The sequence below is a fragment of the Neovison vison genome, chromosome 1 (assembly GCF_020171115.1).
Source record: "Neovison vison isolate M4711 chromosome 1, ASM_NN_V1, whole genome shotgun sequence".
NCBI lineage: Eukaryota > Metazoa > Chordata > Mammalia > Carnivora > Mustelidae > Neogale > Neogale vison.
In genome coordinates, this window is record NC_058091.1 from 270,419,005 (window position 1) to 270,431,029 (window position 12,025).

The following is a 12,025-nucleotide window of genomic DNA, read 5'->3' on the forward strand; positions in this document are numbered from 1 at the left end:
CAATGATACAGTAGAAGGGGATGGTGGTGTAGGTAGTAGGACAGAAAACCATGCAGCTGAATAAATAATGATCAATGAAAAAGAAGAAAAAATAATGATCAAAGAAAAAGTCAAAAGCACTGCACACTAGAGAACGAGAACAGGATATACCTGTAAATGTGACACATGAATTCAGAGAGACAAGTCCATGGATACATCATTACACTTAATTCATTATGTTTAGGAAAAAAAATACATCAGTAGTCACTGTATGTTTTCATTCATTCACTCATTCATTCATTTACTCATTCTCTTTCTCTCAATCTTTCTCAGAACACTATTCCCTAGGAGGTCAAATTGAGCTCCAAACTTAACAAAGGAGGTGAAAGAACTATTCTCTGAAAACTACACAACATTGATGAAAGAAATAGAAGAAAACACAAACACATGGAAAGATATTCCATGTTCATGCATTAGAAGAACATATATTATTAATCTGTCCATACTATGCAAAGCAATCTACACATTTAGTGCAATCCCTATCAAAAAATCAACAGCATTTTTCATAGAACTAGAACTAATTATCCTAAAATTTGGATGTAACCATAAAAGACTCTGCATGGCCAAAGAAAACTTGAAAGAGAACAAAACTAGAGGCATCATAATCCCCAGATTTCAAGATATACCAGAAAACTACAGGAATCAAAGCAATATGGCACTGGCACAAAAACAGACACATAGATCAATGGACTAGAATAAAAAGCCTAGAAATAAACCCATGATTCTATGGCCCATTAATCTTCAACAAAGGAGACAAGACTATACAATGGGGAAAAGACAGTTTCTTCAAGAAATGGTGTTGGGAAAACTGGACAGCTATGTGCAAAAGAATGAAATTGGACCACTTCCTTACACTGTACACAAAAATAATCTCAAATGGATTAAGGACTTAAATATGAGACCTAAAGCCTCAAAAATCCTAAAAGAGAGCATAGACAGTAATTTCTCTGACATTAACCATAGCAACATTTTTCTAGTTCTGTCTCCTGAGGCAAGAGAAACAAAAGTAAAAATAAACTATTGGAACTACATCAAAATAAAAAGCTTCTACACAGTGAAGGAAACAATCAACAAAACTAAAGGACAGCCTACTCAATGGGAGAAGATATTTGCAAATGACATATCCAATAAAGGGTTTACATCTGAAATATATAATGAACTGGAGTGAAAAAAAATCAATACCCCAAAACAAGAAATCCAATTAAAAAATAGGCAGAAGACATGAATAGACACTTCTCCAAAGAAGGTATACAGATGACCAACAGACACATCAGATACCTGAAAAGATGCTCATCATCACTCAACATCAGAAAAATACAAATCAAAACTACAATGAGATATCACCTCACCCTGGTCAGAATGACTAAAGTCAAACACACAAGAAACAAGTGTTGACAAGGATGTGGAGAAAAGTAAGTTAGAGAAAGACAAATACCATATGATTTCACTCATATGTGGATTTTATGAAACAAATGAAGAAATGAAGAAAAAAGAGACAAACCAAACCAGACTCTTAACTGGTTACCTGATGTTTATAAGAGGGGAGACAAAAGGGGAGATGGGTGAAATAGGTGACAGGGATTAAAGAGTACGCTTGTCATGATGGACACTGAGTACTGTACAAAATTGTTGAATCTCTATCAATTAAATAAATAAAAAATCTTTAAAAAAGATTTGCATTAAAGATGAGAATTATTCTTTTTTGTATATTTATTTCATATTTGTTATTTTGGTTTTAAAATTTCTATATGGCTCTTTCTTATATCATCTGTTTAACTGCTGAAAATTTATATCTTTCCATTCAGGACTGTATTTTCCTTTACCTCATTAATTATAGTTATAATAACTGCTTTAAAATGTCTGCTAATTCTGACATTTGAGACATATTAGGGTTGACCTCTGTTGATTGTCATTTCTCTTCAGAATGGGTCATGTTTTCCTATTCTTTATGTCAAGGAATTTTTGGATTATATTCTGGGCATTGTAATTTTATTATGTGGAGACTGAATTCTGTTATATTCAGTCATACATATATATAATTCCAAAAATTATTGACACATTTGGTTTGTTTATTTTATGAGACAATTTACTTGTTGAAATACAACTTAAAACTGTGTCTGTAGGGATGGGGCTCAAATCAGTTTAGTTCTTTTACTCCTTAGTTAAACAGTTTGCAGTATGACAGAGATATGTGTGGTTCAGGGATCAGCCAGGGATCTGGAAAAGTTTACATAAATAATATTCCTTCTTCCTCCCCTTCTGAGTCCCTCATTTCAAGGATCCCCTCTTCACTTCTTAATGATTAGGTTTTCATGAAGCCTGTCCTCTGGTTCTTCAGGCCAGAAAGGCTACTGGGTTCCTATCAAAAGTTTAGGTGCTGTACATGGTACCAACCATGCCTGAATTCAGGCTTGAATTCATATTAATAGGAAATTTATCCTATGCTAATGGTATTTTGCAAATAATCTATTATTCTCTAGAATCTGCCAGCTTTTGTTTATTCTCAGATCCTTAAAGTAGGTGGGTTTTATATTTTGTCCAGAATTTATTATCCGCAGCAAAATAGATCTATTAGGAGCTTACTTTGCCATAGCCGAACTTAATTGATTTTTGATCACTGGATTTCTTTGAAGAGGAAACCATACTCAGACTAGTCCTCATTGTCTGTTTTTTTTTTTTTATTTTTGTTTTTTAATCTAGAAGGTGCCCAGATATATCCTTCAATTTACTGTGTGTGAGAACTTAGACCCAGATTACAAATGAGGCTCATAAATGTTTCTTAAAATGAATTAGATTTTAAATTCACAATGGAAATATAAAGGTAATCCCAGTTAATGAATTTATTGGTGGAATTTATTACGAGAAAATAATACCTGTAATATTATCAAAGAACTAACCAAGTGTCATGAACTGTACTAGACCCCTAACATGGCATTTTATTATATCATTTTTGCTTATGAACATTAGCTCATTTGGTCATTGCCCTGAAGCATACCTCTACAGTTAATGTTTATTAAGGTAAAAACTCTTCTTTTTTTTAAGATTATTTTAAAAGATTTATTTATTTATTTTAGAGAGAGGAAGAGAGAGAATGAGCAGGGGGAGGGCCAGAGGAAGGGGCAGAGAAAGGAAATCCTCAAGCAGAATTCCCACTGAGCATGAAGCCTGACCTGGGCTCAGTCCCAGGACCCTGGGTTTATGACTGGAGCTGAAGCCAAGAGTCAGACTCAACCAACTGAGCCATCCAGGTACCACACAAGTCTTGGTTTTTTATACTCAAATTCATAGAACTTATATATCTCTCCATACAGTGGTTTTCACTACTGTTTATATATGAAAATTTCACATTTAAGTCTTAAATACTCAATGCTGGGGCGCCTGGGTGGCTCAGTGGGTTAAGCCGCTGCCTTCGGCTCAGGTCATGATCTCAGGGTCCTGGGATCGAGTCCCACATCGGGCTCTCTGCTCAGCAGGGAGCCTGCTTCCTCCTCTCTCTCTCTCTCTCTGTCTGCCTCTCTGCCTACTTGTGATCTCTGTCTGTCAAATAAATAAATAAAATCTTTAAAATAAATAAATAAATAAATAAATAAATACTCAATGCTACATTTTTAACAAGACAATGCACAGAGAAAACTCTCAAGTTACTTTCCAGTTACAAAGAGTGGAACATCAGAATCACATTTTTTAAAGCTGATTATCATCAAAGGGAATATTGCTAGTGCAAAGAGGCATCAGACTATTATGTTCTGTACATAAACATTTGCTAACAATCATATTGACAATTTGGTTATCAAGAAGCAATGTTTTAGGCATTTGATATCCTAAATGATAATTTGTTACATGTATATGTATGTGTGTTTAAATTATGTTTTAGTAAATTTGTTGTAAATTTGGGGTTGATGAATAATGCATTATAATTTTTCCCATTTTAAAATAATAACAATTATGCTCCTGGTTAGTGTTTTTGTATAGAATACCAGATTTTTCAAGAATAGAGTAGTGATTTGATGCTAAGCAGAAGATTCTTGTAATTACATTTTTACATAGATATACAGAGGAACTAAATATTACAGAAAAACATTTTCCATTTTTCAAGTACATTCCACAAAACTTGTGTAGGATGTTAATAGGTATTCCTAAGCCTCTCCCCATTGTTCTTGAAGCAGCCCCAAACTGAGGTATTAATGCAAATGCAAATGCTTCTGACAAAGTAGCTAAGCATTCTGTTTAATAATACAAACTGCTTTCTTGAATAAGCTGAGGTTAAGGTTAAAAACTCAAGGACAGTCTGAAATATATAATATAGATATATACGTAGTTGGGTAATATAGGACACACACATTTCTTGAGAATATATAATGATATCGATATGCACTCTCCTGTATATGAACAGCATTTGGCTTGTAGATGTGTTTTGTTAAGGCCTGCAGCGTTCTTTTTTTTTTTTTTTTTTTAAGATTTATTTATTTTGTTGAAAGAGAGAGATTGAGCATGGGGGGAAAGGGAGAGAGAGTCTCAAGCAGACTCCATGCTGAACACAGAGCCCCACAGCTGGGCGCATAGGGCATGGATCTTCACGTAGAGCTCCATCTCACAACCATGAGATTACCACCTCACCAGAAGCCAAGAGCCCAACACTTACCCAGCTGCACCATCCCGGCACCCCAAGGCCTGCACCATGTTTTAGAAATATCCTTCCAGGCGTACCTGGGTGGTTCAGTGGGTTAAAGCCTCTGCCTTTGGCTCAGGTCGTGATCCCAGGGTCCTGAGATTGAGCCCCGCATCAGGCTCTCTGCTCGGTGGGGAAGCCGCTTCCCCCTTTCTCTCTACCTCTCTGCCTACTTCTGATCTCTCTGCCAAATAAATAAATAAAATCTTTAAAAAAAAAAAAAATCCTTCTATTCTCCTCTGTCCCAACCTGTTTGACTACCTTAAAGTCATCTACCTAGATCATGTAGATGTTTGAGTTCAGGACCTTAGATGTAGGCTTTGGAAGTAGAAAGTTGGGGCTGAACACACTGGCTTAGACAGGTCAGGAAGGATCTCAGTTTCTCTTTTGGCTCAAAATAACCAGTTGACTTCTCCTGCTAATACTTCAGAGCCTTCTCTTTCCCCATCATTTCCTATTATAAGGATGTTCTTCTCTTTTACTACTTGATAGAGTAAAGAAAGCATTTTCCAAAACAGAACAAATATAAAACAAAACAAAAAAAAAGGATGAAGTTGTGAAATCCAATTGCAAGTGAACAGGATTTTTTAAAAACAAGCTACAACTAAAAAAGCAACTAGTTCTTTTTTGCCTTCCCATCCTTTCCTGGCCCTGTCAAATGCAAACAAACTCCCACAAAGCCTCCTGCTTAGAGATATTTAAAAAAGAGAAAGAAGAAATCAGGCTTCTCTCAAAGCATTAATTCAACTATTAGATAATTTATTTTAATAATACCTTCCCATGAGACTGTTGAAGACTGTTGAGTGTGCTCCTGGGACGTTTGCCTCTAGAGGACTTCCCCCACCCAGCTGGTATGATGCCAAGTAGCCACCAAGGAAAGGAAGGAAGGACCAATGTGTATCTTCCCCAAAGTATTTGGACCCAGGCTCTAAGAAGAACGGCCACAGCAAACTTTGGCCCAGTAATGTGTACAAGCATAGGTGGCAGGATCGGGAGGCAGACTGGTTAGAGAGCTGGATCTCAGTCATACTGTGAGATGGCCAATTTATTCCTAAAGTCAGTACTGGCATGAACTGAATCTGAAAGTAGAGCAATTTACATTCATTATGAAAATGCCCATGGAAGTATGGTTAAGTGCTTTCATCCATTACCTCATTTAAATGACCTGCTCAGTCTCCTAATTGCTACAGTCTTTCCAATCAAAAAATGCCTATAAATATTTACACACAAAGATGTTCCTCTTGGTGCTCTTTATAAAAGAAAATAAATGAAAACCACCCAGTTGTTCAATTTGAGGGAAATGAGTGTGTTATGATATATACATATGATACAATGAAGTTACAGCAATGAGGTTTTCAGAGTTTTGTTTGTTTGTTTTCACTGCAGAGTTCTTATGAAATGGTGCTCTTAACAATACAAAATGTATTAAAGATGTAATGAAAGACACCTATGTGCAGAACCCTGGGATAAGCAAAAAGGAGTCTGGATTTTATTTTAAGTGTAAATATAAACCATTTAAGTGTGTTAAGCAGAACAATGATATGACTGAATTTGTATTTTAAAACAATTACTGTTTCCTCTATAACGTGTTTCTTTCAAATTTTCTGTGATAAAGATTAACATTTTAATTTTTAAAAATAAAGAACAAAACAGGATGAAAAAATAAACTTCCAGCCCTTGTTTTGCAATCTGACAACTCCCTAAAACTTACCCAAACCTGGGAACAAACATCAAGAGCCAAGTTCAGGACCACTAAAGGAAGGCCTTGCAGAGGGTCTCAAATGCCCCCTGGCTTGTGCCCTTCAGCGCAGCAGGTAAAATTATTGTTACAGTGCAGACAAATGAGCCAACCAAAATCTCTCTTGCATGCATGTGACGTGTTTAGCTGCTGTTAGGAACGTCCTAAATAAATTCCAACTTTATGCATGTTCTGCTTTAACGAAGAGAGAGGAAGAGAGGGCTGACCTCTAGCAACTTGGTCTCCTTTTCTGGAGCAACAGATGCTGCACGGGGACCCTTGTCATTCTAAGGAGGCAAAGTTCCAGTCCTATTCAGAACTGAGAGCTCTGGGACATGATGTATAGCAAGAAACTCTTGGTAGCCCGACCCCTGACCCCTGGCACCCGACCACTTGGCTCTATATGCAGAGAAGGTTGGGTTGACTAGATGGTAGTATTTGGACATGGGGAAGATCACCAACCCCCAAATTCCCCTGACCTTTCTGCCATGACACGCTTTGCCCTAATGACTTCTCTGTATGCTTTCAAAATAGGGACGTACTCAGATTAGAGCTAGCTGGCACTAGGTCCTGAGATAGTAGCTATTGGGTGGGGACAGTTTTTAGCATGATTCATTACCCAAAGAGGGCAAGCCAAAGCCAGAATCTTTCTGGGCACAGAGGCCAGTGGGAGGGGAAAGTAGAGTTGCAAGAGATCACTGAAACTTGATAATTTTAGGGCCAGTAGAAAGAAGTCTGGGAAAAGAGCATAGCCTCTGAATTTGCTGCAGACTTTATCCCCCAACTCACTTGACGACCTCAGGTAGGACATGCAGCCTCTCCAGCCTTAGATTCTACATGTACAAAAAGAGGAGGGTCCTAACCACCTCCTGCATGGGTATGATGGTTTGGAAATAAAATCTGTACACCATCTCAGGCTGTGCATTATACAGAGGAAGCAGGGAGCATTCCACAATGTAGCAAAGAAGCCAGCAATTCAGCCCCATTCCCTCCTGGTACAATCAGGAAACTGAGGGTTGGAATCCTCGCTCTCTTAATGGAACTCTCACAATTTCACTAGACTGTTATTACCTTAAATGAGGAAATGCATTTTTCCAAATGACCCCTAAGTCTTTAGGTCCTGAATCATGAGAAGAACGCAATTACGTTTGCCAGCATTATGAAGACAGGGAAGCATATTCATACATTCTGGAAGGTTTTTCAACATAAGCTGAAGAGGAAGATTCTATTTAAACTCTCAATCAGGAAAGTAAAATAACTAAAATGCTATCCTTAAGGGTCCTTTAGTTAAGTGAGATTTTACTCTATTTAGCAGTTAAATACAATGAATTGTCAATGCATGAGACTCCATAAACTATCTATTCTAAACTGATCTTCTTTTTCTTTATTTAGGGAGGGGAAGGAATAAAGGGTTATCTTAGGTATGAGAAGGTAGGAAATCAATTTCCTTGACTGATAACACATAATATATTTCTAAAATATATTATCCTTCTTTTGTTTTCTCCTCCTGGTTTTACTAATTCTTTTTCAAATCTTTTCATTAAAATGCAGGTTTGAATACCCCATCCCCATTCAGCAGGTCACACAAACGTACACACACATACACACATGCGTGCACATGCACATGCACGCACTTGTGTTCTCCACCAGAGAACAAAATTTCCAATCAATATTTTAGTTGTGTTTTTGAAGACAGGATGGAGAGATTAGACTGAGAGCTTAAATACAAAGAAGCACAAAATTGCAGTGGTAATGGCATCTGAATAAAACTTGGTTCAGATACCTATTTCAAGCAACACAGTTCTCAGCTGGAGCCTACATTCCACTGAAGGCTGCTTTTGGATCCTCTTTCTATGGATGGATTCCTACCATCCATATGGCCAGCATTCCTGATACTGAGAAAGAAGGCCTGAGGTCTCTGCAAATCCTTGTGGTGAAGCAGTCGTTCCAAAGTGGAGAGAATGCATGAGAGAGAACACCTATTTGGGAATCCCATGTCTGGTGATTTGTCAGATGTCCTAAATTTCATGTTTGCTGACTACAGACAGGAAAGTTGGGAAGAGAAGCAGACTCATGTGACTGTTCTCACCATATTGTCCCAGCCATCTGTTACTATCGAGAAGTTCTGATTAAGGAGGGAAGCCAAAGAAAACTTCCCAGGTGTGACTCTGGAGACTCTGGTGGCCAGCCCACCTTATGCCATTGTAGGCTTGTGTCCTCATGGAGCAATAATCATTTCTGATTTGCTGCAATCCATTCCAATCAGTGGAGGTACATGCCCCAGAGACATAGAGAGAGCATAGACAGGATTCCTTTTCCTAGTATCAAGCTGACATGGCTATTGAGGGGGGTGAAGAAAGGGAGTGGAGAAAAATATTCTGTTTTATATTCAATCAAAGAGTATGTGATTAAATAGAATGCAAAAATCTCATGAATTTTTAGCATAAAAACATATCACTACATTTTCACTCTCCTCTGCAATAGAGGAATTGAGTAAGGGTAGGAATTTAGGAAGAAATGGTACCATGAAGCAATGTAGGGGAAGAGGGAAGAGAACTGGATTGGGATTAAGGATATGTCAGTGCTAACCCTGGATTGGATACTGCCTTGCTGTGTGACCTGGGACAAGTGCCTTACCTTCACTGGAGGGATCATATCACCTTCCCACAAAGCTATCATAATCAAGACAATATAGTAGGGTACAAAGGTAGATATATAGGTTAATGGAACAGAATAGACTGTCCAGAAATAGGCCCATACTTACATGATCAATCGATCTGCAACAAAATTATTGAGGAATTCAGTGGAAAAGGAATAATCTTTTCAATAAAAGTGCGTGCAAGTATTGGAGATGTAAAATAATTAACCTGAACCTTTAGCTCATGTCACATGTAGAAAATTCACTTAAAAGGAGTCACAGACTTAAATGAAAAAGCTAAAGATATAACATCTCTTGAGGAAAATATAAGCAGCTTTCAGTTAAGCCAAGGGTTTTGTTTCTGTTTTTGTTTTTTTAAGGTAGCAAAAAGTGCAAAGAGATCAGAGGTAAAAACACTGACCGATTGGATATCATCAAAAGTAATATTTTTCCTCTTTAAAAGATGCTATATAAAAAATAAAAAGGTGTGATACAGAATGAGAAAAGATAATTGCAAAACACACATCTGATCCCTATTTCCAGAATATACAAATATACATCTGCAGCTTAGTAAAAAGATAAAACAAGATAATTTTTCAAAAGTATGCAAAATATTTGAACAGAACCCTCACCAAAGAAGACACATAGTTGGCAACTAAGCCCAGGAATGCTGGCTCAACATCATCAGTCATCAGGGAAATGCACATTAAAATCACAAATGAGATATCATTGTGTAACCCCCTACAGTTGAAAAAACTCTTCATAACAGGTGTTGGTGAAGATGTGGAACAACTAGAATACTCATGGATTTCTAAAGGGAATGCAAAAATAGTATAATCATTGGAACACAGTTTGCCATTTTAAAAAATAAAGTTAAGGAGGGAGGAGTCAAGACTGTGGAGAAGTAGCAGGCTCTGATGCCATCGGGTAGCAGGAGATCAGCTAGATAGCTTCTCAAACCATTGAGAACATCTACAAATTCAACAGGAGATCGAAGAGAAGAAGAGCAGCAAGTCTAGAAACAGAAAATCGACCACTTTCTGAAAGGTAGGACCTTCAGAGAAGTGAATACAAAATGACAGGAAGATAGACCCCGGGGGGAGGGGCGGGCTCCCGGCAAGCGGCAGAGCAACAGAGCACAAAATCAGGACTTTTAAAAGTCTGCTTCAGTGAGGGACATTGTTCCAGAGGCTAAACTGGAGTGAAGCCCACATGGGGTCAGCGTGGCCTCAGGTCCTGCAGGGTCACAGAAGGATCGGGGGTGTCTGAGTGTCGCAGAGCTCACAGGTACTAGAGCAGGAAAGCTGGCTACAGAGAAAGAGCGGAGGAGTGAGCTCTCAGCTTGGGGTTACCTGAGCTGGTCACAAACTGGGTCAGCTTAGAGCGCGGCCGGAGGCCAGGGAGATGGGAGTGATTGAGCGCTTTTCTCTGAGGGCGCACTGAGGAGTGGGGCTCCCAGCTCTCGGCTCCTCTAGGGCAGAGATTGGGAGGCCGCCATTTTCATTACCATCCTCTGGAACTCTACAGAAAGCATTCAGGGAACAAAATCACCTAAAAGTGAACCCAAGCCGATTACTTAGTCTGACCTGTGGTAAGGGCAATGCAATTCCACCTGGGGCAAAGACACTTGAGAATCACTACAACAGGCCCCTCCCCCAGAAGATCAACAAGAAATCCAGCCAAGACCAAGTTCACTTACCAAGGAGAACAGCAGAATTCCGGAGGAGGAGAAAGCAAAGCATGGAATTCATGGCTTTCTCCCCATGATTCTTTAGTCTTGTAGTTAATTAATTTATTTTATTTTATTTTTTTCTTCTGCTACATTTTTTTAAACTTTTACTCTTTCCTCTTTTAAAGTTTTTTAACGAGTTTATCATAACAATACCTTTCATTAAAAAAAATAAACCTTTTTGAACCTTCATTATTATAGTCATATTTTATCCTTCATTTTATCTAACTTTATTTTTTGTATACACATAGGGTTTTTTCTTCTAAAAAATTTGGGATACAACTTCTTCTAATAGATCAAAATATACCCTAAATCTAGCTTCGGGCTTGTTCTAGTCTCTAGCCCGAGCAAATTCTCCCCACTTTCTTTTTCTTTAATTTCCCAACCAACTTACTTTCTCAACTACTTTTTTAGAAATTAAAAAAATTTTTTTCATCTTTATAGGCATATTCCATTCCTTCATTGTGTTTACTCTTATATATGTTTTCATTCTTTAAAATTTTGAAAGGTAGTTTTTTCTTTCTTTTATTTTTTCCAATTCTTTTCAGCGTAATGATATTTGTTGTTTTTGCACCACACCCAGTGCTCCATGCAAGTTTCTTCTAAGAGACCAAAATACTCCCAAAATTAAGTGGGTGACCCTGTTCTAGTCACCAGTCTAATATATATATATATATATATATTTTCTTTTTTATAGTTTTCCATTATTTGTTTTCCTTTTTTAATTTTTTTTTTCTGAACTTCTTTTTATCTCCTTTCTCGCTCCCATGATTTGGGGTCACTTCTGATTTGGTTAAAGCACATTTTCCTGGGGTCTTTGCCACCCTTTTAGTATTTTATTTGCTCCTTCACATATTCTTATCTGGACAAAATGACAAGGTGGAAAAACACATCACACAAAAAAAGAGCAAAGGCAGTACCAAAGGCTAGGAACCTAATCAATACGGACATTGGTAATATGTAAGGTCTAGAGTTCAGAATGATGATTCTCAACGTTCTAGCCAGGCTTGAAAAAGGCAAGGAAGATATTAGAGAAACCCTCTCTGAAGAGATAAATCCCTTTCTGGAGAACTAAAAGAACTAAACTCTAACCAAGTTGAAATAAAAAAAGCTATTAATGAGGTACAATAAAAAATGGAGGCCCTTACTGCTAAGATAAATGAGGCAGAAGAAAGAAAGAATTAGTGATATAGAAGATCAAATGACAGAGAA